Here is a 25,640-nt window from a genome sequence, read left to right as displayed (position 1 = left end):
TTTCTTCCTTGGAATCTCTCTGAATCATGGAGCAGGCAGACAGCCCTTAACTCCCTTCTGGCCAGCAGCAGGACACAGGCATTGCTGAGGAAGACTCCCTGCAACCCTGCTCAGCCCTCCAGCCCCAGGAGCCTTTGGCCATCCCAGTATGGAGATGAGGATTCCAGTGGTTCTGGCAAGGAGGGCTTAGCACAGCTGAGGTTCCCAGGCCTGTCCCTAATCGTACATCTTCACAGTGTATTTCTAGCTTTAAAAGAAAACAACAAAACAAAGCAAATAAATAAGAAACAACTTGTTTTTCTTTATCCTTTTAGACCTGGAATCCTCTTGAAATATCATTGACATGAAAGAGATTTGTACTTTGCGTTTTTTGCGATTACAGAGCGACAGAAAAGAAACAAACCAGGCTGTACAGTGCTGCTTTTCCATCAAGCAAAATGAGGAGGAGATGGAAGAAGAATTGCTTTCTGATGTACGCCTGGCCATGATTTCTCACCATTTCCAGACTCCCATTAACTACTCATTTCCACAACTGCACATACTGGAACAATGCAGGCAAGCCCTTCCTTTCTGGTAAGCAGCAGATTAAACCATTTTATATCCAGAATTTTGATCAAGGAATACTTTTCAGCTCTAAATTGCTGTAAGACTGTTCTCAAACAGTCCTACAACATCCTTCTTGCTACACCTTCTAATGCTATTTACAAACAAAACCTTTTTTTTTAAGCAAATTGAATTAATTCATCTGTTTTCTTAAACTGCTTCCAAAAGGCTCTGTGAACACGGCTAAGTCTTTCCAGGTCCCTATACTGCTGTATTAAAAAAAACAAAACAAAACAAAAAAAAACTCAAAAAACAAAAGGGAAAAAGATAAAGAAAAAGGTGTAGAAACTAACATTTTGATTTTTCAGAAAAGATGTGCTTTATTTCCTTGGTTTAACCAATTCTATAGGTTGTGCCAGTGGCTTTACCAATACAACAGCCAAACTAATTTCCTGCCTTTTCCTTAATTCCACTCATCTCAAGCCTCTGCTATATTTGAAATGACTGCAGTTTTTATTTGACATTCATATATATCAAGACAACATTTAAGTATAAAACAGACGCCATTGCAAACAAATAAAGTTCTCCCAGTCCTACCTGCTAAAAAGCATCTTTTGCCTAAATCAGTCTTTTCTGTCTGCAAACTAACAGGGCCACAGGAAGAGGGTAACTGATCCTACTGAGGCATTCTTGCTTCTTTATGCAAAGTACAGTCTTGACAAGATGCTGCTTTTCCCCAGCAGTGCTGCCCCTAACAGCAACCCAGCTCATTGCTCATGTTAAAGAAAGCAACTTTTCTAATCACAGCACTTTAATTCCTGAAGAATAATAGATTCAGCACTGATCCCATAGCCTGGCCTGCAGGCATTTCTGTGCTGGAAGTCCCCTGAAAGAACACAAATGCAGAACTTGGCCAATTTATAGCATTAACATCTATGAACCAAAACAGATCTTCCCTGCCACTACCACCACCACCAATGCAAGTGATGCTGTGTCGCTACAGAGCTGATTTTCAGAAGAGCTGTATCTTCCTGACTTCACAGGGGCTCCACTGTATCTGCCAGGAGAATACTATAAAATACTATAGTAACAAGGTAGAAAAATGAAAAAAATGCAAGGCATTACAGGCTTAGATTAAAGAAATACAATTTGGACATTTGCACAGAGACACTTAAATGAATTACAGCCAGTTTGCCTTGCATTTCAAAGAATCCACAATCCCAGGTATCAAACAGATGTGTAAGAAAAGCATGAAAAAATGAAAGCTGTTAGAAAATAATAAAGAAGCCTCAAATAGCAGGAAGGGGGAGTCACCAACTGCAGCAAGAGTATGTTCAGCATCCATCCTTCTGGGCAGATTACTCAGGATGTTTCTGGCTAGAAGGCTAATCTTGGGAATACTTTTGTTACATTCCCTGTGCCTGTTTCTGGGAACACAGCTATGAGAAATAAGTATGGGTAGGTCTGGGCTTTGAGCCCTAGTTAAGACAAAATGTAAACCTTTCTCCAAATCTATGATTAGGTCCTGTGATTCAGGCAGAAGCAAGAAGATAGCTAATATATGTTTATAATCCTTGCCACATCTGCTTCCAAACTTTCCATTAACAACTTGGTGAGTATCCAGTAACAGGAGGTTTTCCCAGGGCCAGGACACTGAGGAAATACTGCTGTGTGAAACATGCACTATTGTAATAAAATTCCCAAATGACACAGAAAGGTGGTGACAGGATTTGTGCTTGCCTGAATCACTGCCATGCTGCCAATAAATGTCAGGGCTTTGGGTTCAGGGCATTTTTCTATTTCCCAATTTAATAAACAAAAGCTGCAAAGAGAAGTCCTTTTCTTGAAAGCAGACTGCAAATGTGCAGAGGAGAAGAACAGGAGAGAGTTTGTCTTGCTGCTGCCAGAAGGTCAGAGACAAGGAGGACTGGCAGACTTAAAGAGCTGCCCAGTCGAGCTGGAGGAAAAAGGCCATGGCTGAGTGAGTTCAGCAAGCCATGGGCAAACGGGTCAGTGCACCAGGCAAACTGGGTGCTCTGTCTGTTGAAAATCAGGACAAAGGCTGCTGGGACCAGTCTTGGAGCCCATTTGTCCCAGTACAGGGCAAGGGTGCTCCTCACCCACCCAAGTGTCCTCCACTCCCAGCAGCTACAGAGCACGAGACTGAAAAATTCCATATGGAAAAACATGTGCTGGCTGCTACACGGCAAAGTAAACTTTCTAAACAGACTGAGCCATCATGATTATGTGCAATCCTGAATTGTTTGTTGTGACTTTAGTTACTAAAACTGGTAGGAAAAAAAATCACCCTTTGGTTTCATGCATACAGTGAGAAAAAGCCAGCATAAGGGATGACGAGGAAGCTGCTCTTCCTCGTGGCCCAGCGTGCAGGAGATGAACTCTGACTGACTTCTGCAATTAAAAAGGGAAAATGAAAAAGTATGGTTTGTCAAATCATGAACTTGACTTCTCAGCAGTGGCAGCCTGCTTCTATGAGCCAGCATGTCACCCCACCTTTGGAAGGAGTTTTTGCCAAATCAAATCACTCATCTGCAAAAATTGCAACTGCAACCACAGCTCTGGTCCATTTTCAGAGTCACACATTTTCATACCCCTACTTAGTGCTTGGTCCCAATATGTTTTATCCTAAGTAGTTCTCTACATTAACACATGGCAGACAACCTCTGATAAGAAACACAGCCACTGAGGATGAAGTGGCACAAAAAAAAGCTTTTCTTGGTAAGAATTATTCAGATTTTAAAAATTCTAGCAGAAGGCAAATTTATCCAAACCTTCAGAAACCCAGATTTCAAAATGTTCAAAAGCTTGTGCTTTTGTGTCAAGAATTAGGCAATCTGAAGAAATTTTGATGCCTCCTAACATGACTTTGATACTACTTTATACAGTAAGACCCACGTACATCAGACTATGCCAGTAACTTGTTCAGTGGTCATTTTCTTCTGCAGTCTGTGCTGGTAAGTTGAATGTATGGTGCACTTACATTAAACTGCTCATTAGGCTTAATTTACATTAACTGCAACTACTTATTGTCTGGAACTACATAAACCAGGAATGAAGGAACACCCATAAAAAGTAAATTACCTTATTTCTTCCAACACTTTTGTTTTCATTATGGCCTTTTACACAAACAAACATTGTGTACTCTAGCTTAAAATTAAGGTAGAACTATGAACTGGATATGAGGTGACTGGTGTGTCAGCTTCCTTTGAGTCCAGCCATGAGCAACCAGAGTCAGAATCAGCCTGTACTGCACCCTCTTCATGAACCTTTTGGCTTTAATGCTTTCAGCTGTACAAGATTCTGCTTTTACAACAACTCCCAAAAAGAAAAAGATGTTATAGGAATAGTAAGAAAGCCAGTAATGGAGCCAGATGCAGTAAAAAACACCAAAGAGTCAAAAACCTCAGTAAAAGTCTGTTTAAATACCATTATCTCTGCTGGTAAAGAGCACACCAGACACGTGGAGCCAGATCCACAGCTGGTGACCTGACTTTGATGCAAGTGAGGCTATTTACACGATGTCCTTTTATGTTTAGCAGAGAGCAGGGTTCTGTTTGGGAGGACAACCACGAGGCTCTGGGCTGCCTTTGAAGTGGTAACACACCATTTCATGCCACAGATAGCTGGGTATCATGTGTTGCATTGGCCTCTGGATTAAACTGTGCTGCACAGCAGCTGCACAGCAAGGAGGGAACGAGTCGCAATCCAGCAGAACAGCCAGTGCCTGCACTCCACCCAGGAGTGCTGTACGTGCTGGAGGCACAGGAGGACATGCAGCAGCTAACTCTGATAAAGACAGTCAGACTTGAGTCCTGTGATCTAGAAAACAGCCTTTGCCTTGAAGGGGTGGACAGCCAAATGAAGGACTTCTGGACTCGAGTCTGCTTTCCCCATCAAAGAGTGTGTTTCTAAATCCAGATCAAGAAAGAAGGGTTGGAAGCAGAGTTTATGACAGAACATGCCATTTTGAAAATGGCAACATAAAGTAGCTGCCAAAGGATTTTTTTTCCCCCTGAAACCACGCCTGTTTTAGTCTCTTCGGCCAAGAAAATCCATTTCTGCAGCTGTGTCATCAGTGAGTCAGAGATTCCCTGATGCTGAGTCTCCAGACTTGTCCCACTGGTGGTTCAGTGGCACCATGGGCAAGAGATCAGTGCAAGAGGACAGGGAACCAAGACTAACATGTCAGAGCCAGTTTTGCTTCTGGAATATTTTTGCTTGTATTAAACAGAGTGAATGCAGCAGTAATAGAAAAACAGACAAAAACAGACTTTCAGCTGTGATCCCATGCCTGGAACATGGCAGTAGAGGAATGGCCACACAAATGTCCTTTCTCTGCAGCTCCCTGCACTGAACAGCAGGTGACCACAACAAGCAGAGTACAAGACCTCAAGCCTGCTACTTCTGCTCTGGCATTTTACAGCTTCTCCAGCAAGAATGAGGTGACAGACTGCCATTATTCACTTCAGGAGAGAGAACCAAAGTACTTCCCTGTGGGGAGAGGCAAGGTGGGTAACTGAGGACCTGCTGGTGAAAAAAAATAAATCAAACAAGCCAAGTGGACATGTAATCCCTTGAAATCTGGCTTCAAATATTGAGTTCAAAGCTGGTCAACTCCAGGATTTCCAGGGATGTTAGATGGGCCTGGGATAGCTAAACATGACCTAGGAGGGTCACATCTCCCTCCTGAGCACTGTGGGTGACAGCTCACACTGACAGCACAGTGTTACAGTATGAGTGAAGTTGGAGAAAAGAAAAGGCAGAGATTGTTTTTTTGTTAGATCTCTACACAGCACCATCCATCTCACCCAGGGACAGAAGGATCCAACAGCATTAAATATTCACAGCTGCACACACAGTACACACATGTACATACACACACACATGTATGGGTTCAATACAGCACTCACCCTCACAGAGAGGCAGCAAAATCTATCTGCAATATAACACTGCAGTGATGATATCTTGACTGATTGCTATTTCAAGACACTGTCAGTGGAACGGATTTATATCTCTATCACTGTACCCGCCCATGCAATTAGTCTATCTTTGTGCCAAATTATATTAATGGACAATGAGTGGAAAATTTCTATTTAAAAAAACATTAACAGGGAAAAAGAAATATCTGTTTAGATGCATTACCTTTAACAAAAGAGAAAGTTCAAGACTGAGAAAGCTTAGTGCTACAGTTCCCTTCTGAAAAAGCACTGGAAAATTCCAATTACTGCCTCTCAACTATTACATATCACATTTTTTTTGCTTATAAACAAAACAGATTACTGCAATTTAATCAGCAAGATAATAGTGCAGATGAGCTTATAGTGTGTGGAGAGACATAATTAAGCTTGTGAACCCTAACTTTAAACCTAACCCTGACTAAGCCTAACCCAACCCTTAATCCTAACCCCTAGCCCTAACTATTAATCCTAAAATAGACTTAAACCTAGGCAATGAACAATGCCGCTCAGAGCAGCCAGGACTGAGGAAACAACACCGACATGGGGGAAAAAAATCCCTCAGCTGTTTTTTTCTAATTGTAAGTTGAAAAAAGATAATTAACAATTCTACATCAAAGGCAACCTGCAAGACTAAATGCACATGTACATGGTTAGACACATCCAGTCCCTAACACTCACTCAACATCCACTCAATTCCACTCCTCACTTGGAACACTCAGCTGAAGAATACCACTCCCTTCATCTGTCCTAGTCTTAAATTCTTTCCAAGGATTTCCATCATGGGAAAAGGGCTCCCCTCTTCTTCCTTGAACTCATCTCACAGTCCTTACATCACATTCACACAAAACAGAGCTTAGGCTTCAGTAAAACACATCTCTTTGGCATCTCACCAACTCTGTGTACCAAACTGACTTTTACCAAAGCAGAAGAAAATTTCACAGCTATTTTCCTTGATCAGACCACTTAGCTCAAACACTGCAGGGCTTAACAAGCCCAGGCATCTCCATCAAAGCAAATAAAACAGTAATTATAAATGGAGCTTTTTCCAAAGAGAGACAGATTAGCAGGTAGCATTTATCTCTTACCAAATGCAAGGTAGGTACAGCATTTCAACAGAAGTAGAAAAACATCTCACAATGAATATACCAGTGTCTTCACAAAGCAACAGTGTTTAGATCCTGCCTTGGTGAAAGCTGGAATCACACTGCACTGTCAAATCTACCCAGTTTCCTTTCCCAGGGCCCCCTGAGTCCATGCACATGAATTTAGAGTGGAACTCTTCCTAAATTGCCACAACAGCTCCACTGAAATCACAATTCATTTCAGCAGGGAATAATTTCTAGAAATTTTCCAAGTAAATGAGGTGATCCCATTGGAAACACGATAATACAAGAATTAAATGAGGTGATCCCATTGGAAGCATTCTAGTGCATGAGAAAACTGGTTGTTCTTTTTGATAGAGACCAGCCTCTGATAATCTCCTACACAGAGAAGAACACTGTACTGCACAAATAGCCTGACTGATCCCCATGGGTGGTTATCATGAGTAAGGCACTACTCACAGTGACCAAAGGTGATAAAAACATCTGTTCCTTCCTGGTTACCACTAAGAGGTGGCCTTCTACTATGGCATGTGTGAGACTAATGGCATGTAGGGAACTGACTCATGTATTACGTGTGTCCTATCTTTAGAAATAATGTTACACCAAAGAAAATGAAAAACTGGATTTCTACCTTGTGTACAGCATGGATTTGGTGTCTTAAGGTAAGCAAGGAATAGAATTCCTGTGTCCTCTCCTTTACACAATTTAAATGACACAAATACACACAAGCAGGCTGAACAATGTCGTGTTTGTGGTAAACATACCAAGTCACATTCAAACATCTGAGATGGGCACTAGGCATGGTAATAACCCATCCTGGAGCTGATACTTCTGTTGTCCTCACATCAAATAACAGCCTGGGTCCTGTCCTAAGCAGCCACTTTACCCATTCCCAACACAGTACCCTTAAATGTCTGAGAGAAGAGAACAAGCCCGCAAAAGTTTTTGGAGGACACTGAGGTGTGGAACACCTCACTTTGCAGAAAAAGAAACATTTTTGCACATATTGTCCGAAATATATCTACTACAAACTACTTACTAAGCAATAGAAGAGTAAGGATTTGAATTAAATTAACTCCTGCAACACTCCCCAAATTTCTCACCAGCATGATAGTACTGATGTTTCCAGAAACTGCATGAAGTAGAAAAATGAAACCAAACATTTTGCTTTAACTTTCTAATACAAGGAAAAAAATCTCCCCCACTTTTGCTTCTCTCACACGTCCATTCTGAGCACTTCATCTTTATTTGCTCCAGAACAGTTTAAGTGTTATGACACTTGAGACAAATCAGCTCTCCACCAATGCTGAATATACCCATGACCATGAAGCACCTTGTCACAAAGACCTGGTGGTCTTGTGGATATAACATGGGATTGGAAGTAAAAAATAAAACCCCAAACCATCTGCATGTGCCATCTGTACAAACATGTAGGGTGCAGACTTTCACTCTTCCTGTTGGGCAATGCATAAAAACATTGGGTTTCTGATCTCACCCAGAAAAGAGAAAAAAACCTTTATACTGGAAAGAGTATGGAAACTATTTGCAGGTGGAATAGAGATACTCAGGGTGTACCTTATACCTGGAGGAATAACATTATAACTGATGGAAGACAAGCAGCAGCCCAAATCCTGCCCCACTTTTCTTCTCTGGCTCTCTGCTCTGCAAATCCCTGACATTCAGCTCCAGCAGCAGGGGAGCTGGGGAGTAAAAAATACTATTGTTCTGGCCTGCAGAGAGACCACAGTATCAACAAAAATTACACCCAGGCTTTCCAAGCAGACATCTGCTTGAAGGACCTTGGAAAGATAAGCAGTACAAATAAACAGAGACTGATAGTAGCAGATATACAAAATATAGATAGTATGTTATCCACCAGAACACAGGAGTCTATTTTTGATACTAGGTAACAGCAAATTCAACCTCAGAGTAACTACAGCAGCTTTCTGCTTGCCACAAGTCATGCCCCACTTACAGCAGACTCCAGGGAACTGTACATGCAGCAGGCAGGTATTCCAGCAGTGTTCTCCTCTTTCAGGAGGATCTTTGCTGCTGATATTTACATTACCCACTTTCTCATAACAAATTGTGTCTCCTAAATCAGGAAATTAGTCTCTGTTTTCAGTTGAAGGGGAGAGGCTCCTGCCAAGAGTGACTTGACGCAGCAGCCTCTCTCAGCAGGAGCCTGTACTCCTATGCTCTTAGGGCAGACATTGAAGTCAGGTAGCTCCAAGTAGCAAGTCAAAATACTCACTGAAGCTCCTTTCCATTCCTCATATGTCCTCATCATATATCCTTGATATCACAAGGATATGTGATAACTCCAACCCTAACCCTAATCCTAACCTTACCCAACTAACCTATATAGCTCACATACAGGTTATGTATATGTCCCTAAACAAATATGTCCCTAAACAACTCTTCAAATTACCCTTGTAACTTTTTTCTACCACTGAATACCTTATAGGGAGACACCTGGGCCAAGGCTGCATTACTCTCCTCTCCAAGTCTAGCTACAGCCTCAAGTGCAAATGATAATATTAGGAAGAGAGGGTAGAATTCCATGTTTGGTGTTTTCAAGATTTGCAATTCATTACCTGGATCAGATTTTAGAGCAGCAGGCAACACTGTAACACTTATGAAATGGCACTGCATCCACTCTTGATACATTGCTTGCAGCATAATTAACTACAGCTATGGTGTCTTTTTGATAAGGGGCAAAAGAGAGCAAATTACCCCTCAAGGCTACATTCAGCATGGAGGAGGGAGAGATGCATACAAAAATGATGTGAAATGGTTAACTCATGAATGTGTTATCCTTCCAACCAGGCTGAGAGAGATCTCAAACAGTCCTGTACTGTATTCCTTCCCCCTGCCTCTGCCTGCAGCAAGCCTGAGTGCATTCAGGTCATGCACTTTCTCTGCTATGCTCTCAATAACTTCCAGTGAGGAAAACTCCACAGCTTTTCCTCTGCAGCCTCTTCCAACAATGCATCATCTTTACAGTGCATGGGTTCTCCTAATGCTTGATCTGACTAATTTATTTACACCAAGAATTAGAGTACCATAGGCACTGTTAGACACACTTATTATCATCACTGCAGTGGCTTGTAATTAAACTTACTCAACACTTCCCAGTAGAGGACTTATACTCAATTGAATTTAGGCTATTTGTGTTGAAATTCAGCATCTCAGTCAACTGCCTCAGGGCTGGTTTGAAGAACATTTCAACCACAGATAATCAGTGAATTCTAGGAATGAATGGAGATACAATGTAAATTGCATGCTAGCCAAAGACCTTCCCTTGGAAAAACTCAGTATTGAAACCTTCCTGAGACCACCCCCCCTACACACACACACATATACCCTTGGAACTTGCGAATATATCCTAGCAACACTTACTATGGAAAAGTACTGAAATTTGGCCAAGCTGTGTGATTTTATTCTAGCCTTTCATACCACCACTGCTGCTGCAGCCACTTCACACATGAAGGAAGGAAAAATCCATGGCAGCTAAACCCAGCTCCCATGGCAGCAGATCCTCAGAATGCACAAACAGCTCAGAAACACACACAGGTCGGAGCAGGGACATATGGCCCAACACTGAACCTTTCCACCTGCCAGCCTGGTCTTGGAACACTGAGAACTGACAACGGAGTGAGATGCAGGGGACGATGCAACCAGAACAAAGTCTCCAAGATCACAGTCCAGGACCTGATACTTTTCATTGTGAGCAAACCCCCTAGTATTTCAGTGGCATACAGCTGGTTCCTGGTACCTGACTCACAGTCTGCCCTTCCACCTCTCCTGTGGTGCCTCCAGTTCAAGGACAAGGTACAGTGGCAAGGCAAGGCAGTGAAAAACCCCATATCCCTGCTATGAGTATGGGAATCTACCTGCAAATAAATGGGGGACTGAGTCCAGAGTGCTGTCTCTTCATTGGTATAAAGGTTTCTAAATCAATAGATAATCAACCTGAGGGCACAGCACTCCAATCTGAAGTTAAAAACTCAGTCTCACAGATGCCTGATATACCACCTTAAACTCTTAATTACCTTTTCCCATTGCTTTCCATCACAATGTCTGGAATGGACTCTCACTGGCACAGTGCCTATAGGGTCACTGATGCCTATAGGGTCATCCCACAAGCAGCAGCTTTTCATAGTTGGAGCATGGGTAGGGCAAGAATCACATCAGCACTTTTCAGAGGGAAAGAAGAACTTCTTCCACTTAGGAAGAAGTTCTCAATTTGCAGTCACCCATTGAAAAGGAAACAAAACCTTAAATGGACTAGCAGCAGCCTTGGGGATGGATAAAAAGATTTAGGAAAAAACCCACCTGTGATCTCTTGTGGTGTAATTGACCATAATATAACATCATACAAGTAAAGAGATGGAGATAAGCAAGGGCAGAACCCCTACAGAAACCCAGTATCTGGAGATACCATGATCTGTCTTGCCTATATGAAATTATGTATAACAGTTTGCACCTTAGGGGGCTTCTAGCAAGGATACAGCATTTCAAGAGAGCATAAAGCAATGATTTGATTAAATTTAGATTAATCTCCAAATATTTTCTTCATTCCTGGTTTTACACTGCTGAGTAATTTCATTTTTATGATTGTATCTCTTAGTTCCATCTACACCTATCTCTGAATCTAACACTTTATTTATATATACAGGTCTCTGCATGCATTAAACTCTCCTTTTTCACTTCACTCTTGCCAGAATAGTATTAAATAACAGCAAAACATCTTATTCAGACTGTGTCCAAGATAAAGGAGGGACTCCCCTCAGTCTGTCTTTCAAACGCCAAGTTAAAAATATAAAAAACTTCTAGTGCTTTCCTGCCTAACAGGCTTCTTTACACCAGTGAAATTATTCAATTGTGCAAATATTTGCAAAAGAGGGGCCTATGACTGTAAGCTTCCCTCATGCAGCTGATTCCACAGTATGAGCCAATGAGTGTATCTAGCAGCTCTCACACTCACACAACAGCACACCCAGGGGCACTGGAGTATGTGAGGGCTGAAATAAGCACAGCTGTGTTTGGACTTTGGCATTTTCCTGGAGAAACTGGCTGTTCTTGGTTTGGACAGGTGAACTCTTCACAGTGTAAAAAAAAAAAACTGACTGGGTGTCTGGGCCCAAAGAGTGTTGGTGAATAGAGTGAAATCCAGCTGGCAGCCAGTCCAAAGTGATGTTGTGTAGGGCTCAGTACTGGGGCCAGTCCTGTTTAGTACCTTTATGGATAATCTGGACAAGAGGATCGAGGGCTCCCTCAATCAGACAAGTGTAGGAGGCTCAACAGGGCTCAGTGCTGGGTCCTGCCCTTGGGTCACAACCACCCCAGACAGTGCTACAGGCTGGGCCAGAGGGGCTGCCCAGTGGAAAAGGAGCTGGGGGTACTGCTGAGAGCAGCTGGACATGAGCCAGCAGCGCCAGGTGGCCAAGAAGGCCAAGGGCATCATGGCCTGGATCAGCAATGGTGTGGCCAGCAGCACCAGGACAGGGATTGTCCCTCTCTACTGGTGAGGCCACACCTCGAGTGCTGTGTCCAGTTTTGGGTCCCTCAGGACAAGCAGGACACTGAGATGCTGGAGCGTGTCCAGAGAAGGGCAGCAGAGATGAGGAAGGGTCTGGGGCACAAGTCCTGTGAGGAGCAGCTGGCAGAGCTGGAGTTGTTTGACCTGGAGAAAAGGAGGCTCAGGGGGTCCTTTGCACTCCCTACAAATACCTGGAAGGAGGCTGTAGCCAGGTGGGGGCTGGCCTCTTCTTTCAAGTAACAAGGGATAGAACAAGGATGCAACTGCCTCAAGTTGTAGCAGGGGAGGTTTAGATTGGATATTATGAAAAAATTTATTCTCCAAAAGGGTTGTTAAGCACTGAAACAGGCTTTCCAGGGTAGTGGTTGAATCACCACCCCTGGAGTTATTTAAATGCTGTGTAGATGTCACACTTTGGGACATGGCTGAGTGGTGGACTTGGCAGTGCTGGGTAATGGTTGCATTTCATGATGTTAAGTCTTTTCCAACCAAAAGGGTTTGATAAATCTGCTATGTGCATTTTCCTGTTCATACCATGCAGGATTCAAACCTCTGCCACTTGCAACAGTCTTGTCAATGTGCAGAGAGCAAGAATGTGCTGCACTCCTGAGGATATAGCTCTCTTTTAAAACTCACACTACTTGAACAGCTTTCTACCAAACAGTTCCAGGAACCTTATCCTTGCTAAAGACCATGTAAATTTTCACAGACAGGTGTTCTGCTTTTTTACTTAATTATTCTAAACAAAAGCAGGGGAAAAGCATCATTTGGTCACTTCAAATATCCCCAAATGGTCAACCACTTTACTTATTTCATAATGTCTTCTTCAATACCAAAATTATTTGTGTGAGCAAGCATGTGAAAAGCTGGAAGAGAAGCTTTTTGGTTCTAATCACTGCAATGTCACTTTAATGGTGGGGGACAACCTTTATTGAAATCTGTCATATCTTTGTAAGGAAAGGGACTTAATAATGTAAAAGTTCTTACATTTTTCAACTCTTTTATCATATGCTCCCTATTATAGCGCTGGCATTTTGAACAGCCAGATATTCAAGCTCCCAGTTTCACAAACAAGCATCTTGTCAGCTTGGAACTACACAGAGAGGAAGCTGCAAAACCAAAACCACACTATGTACTACGCTATTTTAAGGCTCAAAATTCAGAAATCAACATTTCTTCATGAGAGGAATTTCTCCGTGTTCAGAAGACACCAGGACTGACCACAGAAACACCTCTTACAGAGAAGCACAGAGCTATTTTCTACAATTTTGACATACTTAGGCAAACATGAATTGTGCCTTTCATGTAGATAATGAAAGCTGGTCTTTAATAAGTGAGACAAAAAATATACAAAAATTATGCAAAGCAGTGATTTTTTTGTAAACAGCTGTTAGGTAGGCATTTATGCAAAAATAACCCAAGCTAGGAGGCATCCCTCAGATGCATCAGCAGCTCTGAACGTACAGCAAAGGGAGAGCTCTTGGCTGAAAAGGCTGGCATTTCAGAAAATAAGCTGACATTCCCTCAGCCTTGCTTCCCATAGAATGACTAAGCTAAACAAACAGTATCTGTGTGCTGGCAATGTGAAAAATCACTGCTGGTTTATGCATCATGGCTCACCCAGAACGGTAACATGAAATCAAAATCCTGAACTTTTCCAATGTACTGCCTCAGACAGAAGTTCCTGGCAGTGATGGAAGACATTGAGAAGAAAAGAGCACCTGAAACAAAAGTTAATCTACTTCATATTGTGCTTGTTGTTTTTTTTTTGTTTTTTTTTTTTTTCCCAGTGACTGCTGTGTAGCAGAAATAGCCCTAAAAATAAAATGGTGATATATATTTGAGGGCTGTAACCTACACACAACAATGCCAGTTTGGGCAGGACCAGCCAAGCAAAACCTCCTTGGACTCCTTTGGCTTTCAAGCCACTCTTCTCAGGAAACAGCACAAAGAACCAACCAACCAAGAAGTTCAGTGCAGAACACAGGGTGGCTGATCACATGAACCAATTTTCATAAATAGGTACCAATAGGGAAGATACACAGGACCCTGTGTCTTGCACTTTTGGTATCTTGAGTCAGGCCTAAGGAGGTTGTTACCAAGCAGAGGAAAATACTAGATTTCCTTTGTGTTCCAAATGACCAAAAATAAACCTCTGCTGGGACTGGTGCAAACAATATAATTTGCTAACAAAAATTCACTACCAAGTGACCTGCAGCCTAGGAGTGGTTTTGCTGCCACACAGCTGGGAAAATTAGTCTGTGATCTGACAAAGGAGAAATGTGAACACCAGACATCCACAGCAGTATGTGGTACATATTACATTCTAAAATAATCATAGGATGTTCAAAACTTCCAATATACTTCAAATGTAAGATCCAGTCCAGGATTTCTACTTTTCCATCACAGACACTGTTATGAGGACAGTCTTTGGCTATGGAGCTCTCCAGGTGACTAACTGATTTTATGAACCAGTTATCTTCAGCAGTCTGACACGGCTCCTTAGATATATCTGGCTGCAAGATGTGATTGTTCCCTCCCTACTGTCACCCCCAAGTCTCTAGATTGTATTTTCTGCTTTCTGTCCTTTTAACCTTCTGCTGCCTATGTTATATTAAGTCCAAACTATGACATGAAACTCCCTGTGGCAAGAGCTCTTGCTACATCTCCCAGGCACAGGCTGCAATTTCTCTGCAGGACAGTCACCAGTAAAAGTTATGACACCAATTACTGGGCAGTAATACTCACACAGCATTAAAAACCCCTTAAGTCTTAAAAGTGCCTGCTACAGCAAATGACTTGCTTTATGTATTTTCCCATTAGCAACACATGACATGATTAAACAGACCCCTTTTGGTGCCCTGCTTGCTTTCTGGCTGCAAGCATTTTCTTTCCAGTGGATGATGTGGCTTTTTGATTTGGTTTGGATGATGTGCCAAAGGAAGGCATCATTCATTCAGCATAACAGAATATTTGTTTCACATGTCTCATGCCAAATGGAAAGCAACTTCATTCTGGTCCTGCATCAGGACCAACTTTCCACTTGCCAACAGCAATGAACTGGCAGTACTCTGGGATTGCTTTTCTCTACATTTTCATCTTCAGCAAGAAAAAATCTAAAACTAGTAAGAGCACTCACCAGCAATCTCATGGAGTCTGCTGTCAAGGCATACAATGAGAAGACAGTCAAACCCAGTGATCTTCCTAGAAGTATTAAAATTAGGTTTGACAATTTTCAACAGCCTGAAATTGTTTGCATCTAATAAGCAACTGTGCATACCCCTAGCTCCAGGTGCTACCAGCTCTAACCTGTCCTCCTGTTCCTTCTAACATGCAACTCTTTCAAAAACATTAAAATATGAGCTATCCTAATTGACATATACTGCATCCCTTCCCTTTTTTCATACATAAACACATAGATACATGTCCACATATGTATCTGGCTACATATACATTCAAATAGAAGACATGAAGGTAAGTACCAGCACTTACTCAAGTTCAGGAGGGTCCCACAGCAGCTTTGTTTCCAAGGTAACTATGAGTACGTGCCCTCAGGACTTGTGACTACCAGCTTTAGCGAGCCAGACCTCCAGCTTACATCATTTGGCATGGCTCACAATGCCTGGCTCCTGCAGAACTGCCCTCCATCAACACCAGCTGAGCAGTTTTAAGCACCTTAGAGAAGCTTACAGAGATAAATGTCAAATATTTTTTCAACTGCAGTTTGGTCTGTGTCTTATGTCTCCCACTCGGTTTCTCATTCCACAGGAATTAAGCTGAATTCAAGTATCCATGGAGCTGAGCTATCTACAGACATTCCAAGAGGTGGCTTACATTCCAGAGGAGCAGAACTGACAAAGAAACAACTGATTTGCTGAGTAGTTGCACTTATTTTATGACAGGTTTTGTCCATTAAAACCAGAAACAGTGAGCAAAGTAAATGTGTTTGAAGAGCTGCTTTTGCAACAGCCCCATCAATTAAACTGATGTAAATTATTTATGTCCTCATCCTGCAAAGACTGATGGATAGTCTCAATGCAGGACACCCGCTCCTCAAAAGGAGCACAAATATACACGTGCACTGCTCAACAAATGCAAAGATGCTCAAAGTAGCAGGACTCTCAAATTTGCAACAAAATGTCAAGCACATCATCTCCACCCATCCTCAGAAGCCGAAGCAATGCTGCAAGCACCAAGAGACAGCTGCCTATTAGGCTGCAACCAGAAATACCTTCTGCTAAAGCTCAAAATGTACTGTTTATATTTATCTTTGGCTGAAATTCATCTTCTCTCCCATAGCTCACGCTGTATTTCAATGTACACGAAGATATTTGCCTCACAGCCACATAAATTTTGAGACAAGCTATTTACATAAAAAGAAGGCCTTTTCATATTCTCCTGGTTACAACTATTTGGAAAGATCAAAAAGACTTTGGTAGTTAACTTTAAACTAACATTTCCTAAAAGTGGCTCAATGTCAGAGAGCTGCACCACATCTTTGGAGGTCTCCTCCTCCTTGTTAATGTGATTGAAGATTTAATATCCCTCCTTCTGCCAGTTCTAGTTCATCTAATGCAGACAACTGGGACTAGTTTAAACATATTTGAGTTTGGTTTTTTTTTTTACTAATGTGTTATTTATAAAACTGTACTTAGCACTGCATCAGCATTTCAATGCTAAGGACTCATTTTCTGGACTCTAGAATGTGTTTTTACCTGGTGCAAATTATATACTTCCCTGCCAGAAACTTAGCAAATATATTTCCAGTAACAAAAATACAGTTTGTCCTGCTTGCTCTTGCTCAGAAGATAAACTAATTTTTTTGCTTCCAATTTGTTCAGTTCATTTTCACATATTTATTTTTGTTACCACAATAAGGACATATTTTCACAGGAGAACTTTGTCTTCTGTTCTCCTTGTGTACCACAGTAGGGACCATATTCAACAAGGTATTTACAGTCCTTATTTACCATTGGTTTCATTAGAATAGGTGTATGTTTTATTGGCTTTCCCATTTATTCCACCAAGAATTAAGAACCAAATAGTCTCTTGTATCTGGCCTGAAGTATCTGCTCCATTACCCCTTCTTAATTCAAAGCCAGAAAATTCTTCTCCCAGCTCTTAATTGTTCTCTCCTATTCCCAGTTAGTGAATTGAACTTAACATGGTTGTCTCTGTGAAAAGAAGGAGAGATCGATCTACATTAACCATGTTTTACAAGCACATTTGGAGATTCTTCTCCTGGGATCTGCTAGGGTAAGACAAAGAGTTAATTTGAAACACATTATCTCATTATTCATGGCAGAGGAATGGGAGCTACTGGCTAGATGCCAAGTCATTACCTATTTTGTGTCTGGATTGACAAACAGGAAGCTGTTTTAAACCTTAAACTGGTCTTTCCATGGAGGGTTTTAGGTTTGTTTCTTTAAAAAATAGGTATTCTGAAACTCCTTGGCTGGTATGTGAAAGGGGATTCCAGCAAGCAAAATAATACAAACAATACATAAAAATGTGACTGGCATGTTATTATCATAATAGAGGGCTAGCACAGGTGTCAGACAAAAGCCATGTCCGTGACATGGAGAATGCTGCTGATAGAAGCAATAAGGGAATAATTTAGCTACAATTACTGTCCTCGAGGTCATGATTTGTGCTGCTGTCATGGTCTGCACAGGCCAGAGAGTGCAGCTCATCTGCTAACACTGCCCTGAAAAGACAGCAGTGAGACAATTTGTCCTGATTTAAAAGGAGAGATGATGCCTGGCTTATTACACTACAAATTCTTAGCATAGAGCCCTGAAACTCTTCACTGCCAGAACCTATAGGCAGCAAATGATAAAAGCAAATTATAGGTGTTGCTACTGACCTCCCCCTCAGAGAGCCACTGTCTGGGTAGGACCCACTGAAGAGAGAAAGCATGTCAAGATCAAGCCAAGGAAGGGAGCCCCCCAGCCTGACATACAGCACATGAGGGAAGACTGCAGGAGAGCTGCCCTGTGTCAGGAAACTCCAGATCACTTCACAGCAAGCCAGGTTTGACAATTCTTAGTTGAGATCTTTGGCCACAACTCTGCTTCCTGAAGTAACAAGAATTTGTGGGATCAAGCTAAGTATCCTATTCTAGATGAGCAAAATTGTTCAGAGCTCTGTGCTAAAAACACACGTCCTGTTTCCTCTACAAGTTCTTCCTCAAGAGAAGTTTTTCCTGCCTTGAAGCACCAGCAGAATGCTGAGGACAAAGGACACGTGTCAGCAGTGCTTTTGAAACAGATACCACGGTACCAGAGCAGTAAGCAAGAGCAATGTAGCTGGTTGGCCAGCATAGTTTTCCGAGTTCCTGCTGGAGAAGTCACAAGACAGGAGGAGCATCCCAGAAGCTTAGAAACTATGCTGTGACAGACACTAAGGCATTTTTCTTGTTCAGAGGGACTAGAATATCCATGAGGCTGTATTTGTACTTCATCATGACACCCCGTGATTGCCAGGACTACTGCATGTTCACAGAACTGCTGCATACTCAGGAGTCAAACCCTGAAACTCATGAGGGCAACTTGAAAAAAATGACCAAACAAAAACCAACAAAACACCACACCGTGGTATTTTAAAATATAATTCTTCTGTTCTTTGATTTCCTTCCTGGTTCTGAAATAGGAGATGGAAGATGTTTCAGCACTTTCAAGTTACATTTCTGAGGAATCCCCTGGGTCCCAGAACTGGGGCCTAAAAGAAAGTATTATCTACTCCAGTTCTAATATGATAGAGAAAGGAAAGCAACAACTCAGCAAGACAAGAGGATGAGGTTGTTTCTGGATCTGTTTAAATCAGCTGGAACTGTACTGTGGATTTCAAGAGAAGCCTCTAGATCCTGTGCTCCCAAAAACCCTAGGGAGGGGAAGCCTGAGCAGATACCACTTAGGCTTTTCTCCAATCCTTGTCAAAACAGAAAAAAGCATTTTAAAAAAAATCTATCAGCTTTACAGTGGTATATCTGAGAATGTCACACTAACAGAGGAACTGTGCCCCTGTCTTAAACAGTAGCCCTGACTGTGCCCTGGCTTTGAAGAATTTCCTTGGAGCAGCTTAAGAAGTATTTTTAGGCTGAGATGCTGGATTTTTTACTGCAGCTACCAATGCATGTTACTTTCTGCTGTTTCTGTTATGGGTCCATTACACCCAGGAAAATACAGGGCAGGGAGTAGCAACTTTTACAACTGCAGCAGCAAGATTGTCCAGAGCTCATCCATCAATGCCCAGAATATACAGCTCAGTAAAACACTCAGGAAGATGACTGGACTGTGTAAGAGAAGACACCAATCACTATTTTAAACACCCCAGGGGAGTTCAAAGGGTCAAAGGTGTTTCATTCTTGCACACATCCTTCTTTAATAGTATTTTCAGGGGCTCATTTCAGAACCACCTACACTGCAATTCCAAACTATATGCAGAATGATTTCCAGCAATGACTGAACTTACATGAAGAGAAGCTGGGGTGGATTTTTTACCTCTAAATATGAAATGCAAAATAGCTAGGATGGTCTGAAAGGCTTGTGGTTCAGCCAGCAAGATTTAGGAGTGTACTTCTGAAAACTGGCTTTATACATTCTTTATATGGGAATATACTTATTTTGGTCCCTTCTTTCTGAATAACAATCACTCCCTGCAGACACCTGGTTCTCAAATAGGAGATGGAAGATGTTTCAGCACTTTCAGGTCACATTTCTGGGGAAGCTCAGAAGCACCTGCCAGTCACTGATCTGAACTACCTTCCACCCTACTGACTGCAGAGATTGTTAGAGTGCACCTGATGCAGTCTCCCCAGCTTTCAGCCATCCATGGAGCCCCTATCCAAAGCACCCCAAGGTGGGAATGCAAGCCCAGGACACAGACTTTGGCTCTGGGATGCAGGCATCCTCACCCAAAGCAAAGCTTCAACAGTCAGCTTCTCCCAGGAGTGGAAATGTTTGCTTATCCCTGGTGGGGAACACAGCTCTGACCTCTTGTGTCATCACTGGCAGGCACAGTGTGCTGATACAGAAAGTTTAACCTTCCCAAAAGAAATAATGGTTTTGTAGGAGCTGTTTTAATGGGCATGGGCACCAGTTCAGTAAAGTTCAAGAGAGGAGCAACTGGGCTTCAGATCATTTGAGTGTGGCATGAACCTACACCCCAAGTATTGATGTTATTTGGCATTTCTCCGCAATAAATAGCATGGATGGATGTACAATAGACAGTTTTATTTCTTTGTCTACAAGTAACACCTCTGCTACACATGCACCACTGCAATGCACCAATGATTCCTTCTTTAGATGTGGGTAAGACAGATCCCACAGGCAGCTGAGCTTACAGACATACACAAGTGATCAGGGGTTTCAAGAATTAGTTTTAAATAAACCAAAAATTTGAAAGAGAAACAGACCTCACACTACTCGGAATACAGCTAACAGCTTTCCCTAGTATTTAAGAGCCAATTACACTCCTCAGTTTGAGAAAAAAAACAAGAGGTCATTTTTGTTGGAAAAGTGATGAAAAACACCTAGCAATTTGGATGTCCCAGTGAAGAGAATGCAAGAGATTCCACTTTCAAAGAGCTCAGCAGCCACATTTTGCAGGCCAGGATATTCTCCAGCACTTTCAAGTGGCACATCAAAGATATAACCAGAAATCAGGACTGACATTTGAAAAACTCTGACCACTCCACAGCGGTGAAATCTTTTCAGCTCATGCCCTGAAATCAATTTACTTGTTGGATTTCCTAGGAGAATATACTCAGTGAAAGAAAGCCATATATCTGGAGGTGGATTACAAGGCAGTATTCCTGATATAGCTGTAATCAAACTGAAACCAAGAAGAGGGAACATTGAAGGCTTGGGACTGAGACTAACAATCATGACTGCATTTAAACCTGATGAAATGGGGAAAATAAATCTTGAGACCAATTGTTCAAAACAAAATGTCCTCAGCTGAAAATAAAGATGTCATTGCCAGAAATGTCTAAGGATAGTTTTGTTTCATTTAACAGAAGAATGCAGTATCCAAAAATGTGTTTGAATTAAAAACTAAAATAATTAAGGATATATGTTAATACTATATAGGCAATTAATATTTTTGAATATTCAACATATGATTCATATTATTTTATTAAGAATGTAAGAATAACAAGCATCTTTCTCAGAAGCATTCATTGCAGTGTTTTAGAATTACATGGACTCAATTTATACTGCCTTTCTAGGACAGCAGTTCAGTGATGCCAATCCAGCCTACAGAGACTAAACTGTACACCAGGGGTTTGTAGAGCAGGGCTTTGTAGAGCAGGACTGCTTGCTTGAATCAGGATGTAAACCTGACAGCAGCCATAGCCTTTGGCATTTGAAGAGTTCTGGGTTATCATTATTGCTTTACACATAGTCTGGGGCTCTTTTATTCAGTGTATTCTGTCATGACGTATAAAACACTGCATCAACCAGGAAACTTGGAGAATTTAAATTAGCTTTGATTTTCTTTCTGTTCATATGCACAAGTCAGAACACCTACCTTTCTTCCTAGTACCACCTGCCAAATTTTAAAAACACAAGCATGTAACATAAAAAGCACTTTAGTAACCCTTGCTGCACTAATCAACATCAAAGCTAATAACTCTCAGCTAATACCACACTTATATTGGTGTTGGCCTGATTACTATAATGTGATGATATTTAAAAGCAAAGGGGATTTCAGGTAAGTTATCAGGAATTGCCTTTTCATATAATTTCCCCCAGGTGATAAGAGAGAATCATGCAAGGATCTGGCACAGCTCAATCACGCAATATAGAAAAATAAAAGGAAGTTTTGTCAGTGGCTTCAGCATCTGTGAGACCAAGGTGCAGCCAATAATGTGGAAAGGCAGACTGGGCAGTAAAGATGACACTGCACCTAAACCCAGAATGGGATGGTCAGATATCCATTTCCAACTCCACAGCTGCAAACCTGAACAAAACCAGCCTGGCTTTCCAGGGTCTGAGCAGCCACAGGTTTCACCAGCTCCAACAGCAATTGCAACAGTCCTCACTTCTGAAAGCCAGCAGCTTCCACACACATGTCCAAAGGACATCTCAGCTCAGGCACTGAGCATCCTGAATTTCCTTTTTCCTACTGAAAAGTTCAGAGACTGGAGTTATTATATAACAAATATAGTCATAAAATAATAAGGTGTCTCTATTGTACTGTTTACTTCATTGTGAAAACTTGCCTTTTCATTTTCCATTTAAAGAGTATCAGTGTATTTTCCCATGTGAAACATGAACATGGGTCATATCAGCTTTTATTTAAGAAAATATAGGTTTCTAGCTCTCATAATAACAAAAAACATGAGAAGTGAACATTTATCAAAAAGCCCGACAACAAACTAGGAGAGCTGACTGACAAAGCAGCGCAGGTGCTGAGGAAGCCTCGAGCATGCTTTTTCCACTAGTGCTGGCAATTCAATATGTACACTGCTGGAACCTGTAAAAAATACCAACCAAAATGTTGCAACTAGAAATAAGAACAGATGCAAAAAAATTGCCCTGTGTGCTGAAATGCCATTTACCTGCCTGCTAACTGCCTGATTTGGGCACCATTTCAAAGACTCCACGTTACAACAGTGGAGATGAAAAGATATTAGTTCCTTACAGCATTCATTGGTTTCAGATACTTCTAGAATTTGAGAGAACTAGGTTAGCATTTGCATTTCTGCATATCTCCAAGGGATGAGAACAAGCTGATAAATGGTAACAGCACAGAGAAATCGATGTAAAAAGCCATAAACTGTCCTCACAGTGCCAATGTGAGCTCTACACAAAGTTCAAGCCCATCATGACCAAAAGACAGATGGTCTTATCAGATGGAACTGGGTAGACACAGGAAAGAAATAAGTCATACCTAGAGGAGCTGACTTGAATGAGGAAACTGCAGCACTGAATTTTTCTTTAAATGTGACCACTCAGACTTAGAGCAATGAAGAGACTTTTATGAAAATTTTAAGTTCTCCATAAAGTATTTTTGTCTTGCTAGAAGAAAACTATGGGGTGTAATTCTTGTTTACAGCAGCAACTGCTTTCCATTGATCTGTGTAAAGAGACAGAAATGTAATTTTCCAAATATGAATATCCTTTTGCCTTGCCAGAACAACAAAAAACATTACAAGTGTGAGATGTTTGTCTGAGTGTTTTTTCTCCTTTTAAAGAGAATTGATGTTAAAATAAAATGTGCAAATAGGGGAAAGATACATAGCTAGTGTCTTGATATTCTTTATAGCAGGAATTAATCTGAAAGCTGTTTCAAGTAACTAACAAAGCCCATACCCATTGAAACCTCCATAGATCTCATTGCAAGAGAAACACAAAGAGAAACTGGGGAGATTCTCACAGCAGAGCCTTTTCAGAATCTATGTGAAATTTCAGCGATCACAGGAGGACTTCTGGTACAAATAGGAAAAAAGACAGATAACAAATCGGGATTAGATGGTGTTCATTCCCAAATTTAAGGACACAGAGCTGAGATAGCCTGGTCACTGAAAAATTAGAAAAATAAGGACTTTAGAAAATATTTTGCAAGGATATGGGGAGCCACAGGTCTCTGTGACTAATGCTTGTTTCTGGCAACTTTGCAAAGCCTTTAATAAAGGTCAGCAGATACCCAGATAAATAGAAGCTTCTTGCAGAGTCAATACAGCTGCTGTAAGGGGAGCCCTGACTTTCCAGACTCTTGGAGTTCACACAAAATGTCAGCAGCCAGGTGAATAAAAGGGAATTATCTCACACAATCTGGATTTCAAGAAGAGTTGTGATAAAGATCTCCATCTTAAATTCTTGAAAGCTAAAAGCTTCAGGATAAGAAGGGATGTTTCTGAATGGAAAAAGAATAATTTAAAAGTTAGGAAACATAGGACAGAACTAAGGACTCAGCTCCCAGTGAAAAGCTAGCAGTGAAGTTCATTAGGAACCCACACTGGAGTAGGGAAGACAGCATTATAAATCCACAGCTAATTCACACATTGAATTCTACATGAAGCCCTGGCCCTCTCACCTCAGACAAGATAAATTAGAGCTGGAATATGCCCATGGAAAGGCAGCAAGATGATTAAAAGTCAGTCTAAGGAATGACTGCATAGTCTGGGGCCCATTAGTCTGGAAAACACCTGACTTAAGGGGAAAAGGTCTGTAAAAGGATGCCTGGCATCAGTGTGGATAGTGACTGATTGCTTGGTGTCTTCTCCAAAGCAGGACCTTGAATCTACTAAATGAGCTAACAGCACTTCTGGTCTTCACTCAGGCAGGGGCCCTGTGAAAGGACACAGTGAGTTCAAGGAGTTTGCATAGGCTCAGGAGGAGACTGAATCAGAAAATGGAGTTTTCTTGTTAAGCAGAACACAGGATACAAAAACTGGTCCCTGAGTTTCAGACAAAGGCCTTAATTTTTATCATCTTGCAGCTGGGCAGGTGAAGCTGTTCAGGGGTTACTGCAATATACAGACATGCCAATAATGTCTCCTGCAGCAAACTAAAAAGACCCTTACACTGAAGCTTCTGCATTCATTTTCACCTTCAGTTTAAATATCTTCCTTGCATCTGTGAATACAGAATCAGAATGTCCAATTGGAAATTCTTCTACAACATTGCATTAGGGAACCACCTGATGTTCATCTTGCAGTCACTACCTGTAAGATGAGCAAACAGCTCAACAGAACAGCAGATGTTGCAGAATTATTGCTCATCTCCTGGTTTATCACATTTTCATTATGAGGAAATCACAACTTTGCCCAGTGTCATTTGAAAGCTGAAGTAGGCACTTGCCATAAACGCTGGTCACATTTCTCCAGCTTTATTACAGGCTCCTTGCTGGGCTGGAAGCAGAAAGCTCATTAAACATGACTTGTAGGTCTAATAGTTAGCTTACAGACCAATGAGAGAAGTCTACATTAGCTCAGTCCAGAAGGTGGCTGCACTTAATTGCTTCTTTCAAAGACCCGTTCCTTTGTGAAGAATGGTGGAGAATTGCTGATCATTATTACCAATTTGCTGGGACACTTAAAACATCAATCTCCTTACACAGAAAGCATTTGCTGAAATTATCACCATTTACACTGCCTGACGAGCTTTTGCTCCTTTTTGCAATTTGGAAGTAGGCCACCCCATTAATAGATTCTCAGACAGGTTTAAGCAGGAAGGCATTAGTATTTCCCTGCTAGTAACAACAGTGTCATGGCAGAAGTACCAGTGAGCCTGCTGAAAGGCAATCACAGAAGTATCTATAATCTTTGTGCAAAATTAAACTGCAGCCATGGAAATTAAAATTAGCACTGGTTTGTTGGTTAATGAATGGCTGAGGCCTCACAGAGTAGTTCTAATTTTAATGAATTGAGAATAGAAATGCCAGTCAAGTAGATATTTAACCCTAAAATAGAAAAAAATATGGTTCCTCTGGTTGCTGCTGAATTAGGCTGGGGATGGAGCT

The 25,640-nt window shown here is 41.5% G+C and overlaps 1 protein-coding gene across 9 annotated transcripts in view; it reads right to left on the bottom strand.

The window, feature by feature from the left end:
* Positions 1-25,640, bottom strand: part of OSBPL5 (oxysterol binding protein like 5) — a 174,130-nt gene that overhangs the window by 82,354 nt on the left and 66,136 nt on the right. The gene's annotated exons all lie outside the window — the stretch shown is intronic.

The sequence above is a fragment of the Lonchura striata genome, chromosome 5, assembly GCF_050655825.1.
Source record: "Lonchura striata isolate lonStrDom1 chromosome 5, ASM5065582v1, whole genome shotgun sequence".
Taxonomy (NCBI): domain Eukaryota; kingdom Metazoa; phylum Chordata; class Aves; order Passeriformes; family Estrildidae; genus Lonchura; species Lonchura striata.
The sequence above is the reverse complement of the archived record's forward strand: the minus strand, read 5'-3'. Positions and strand labels throughout refer to the sequence as shown.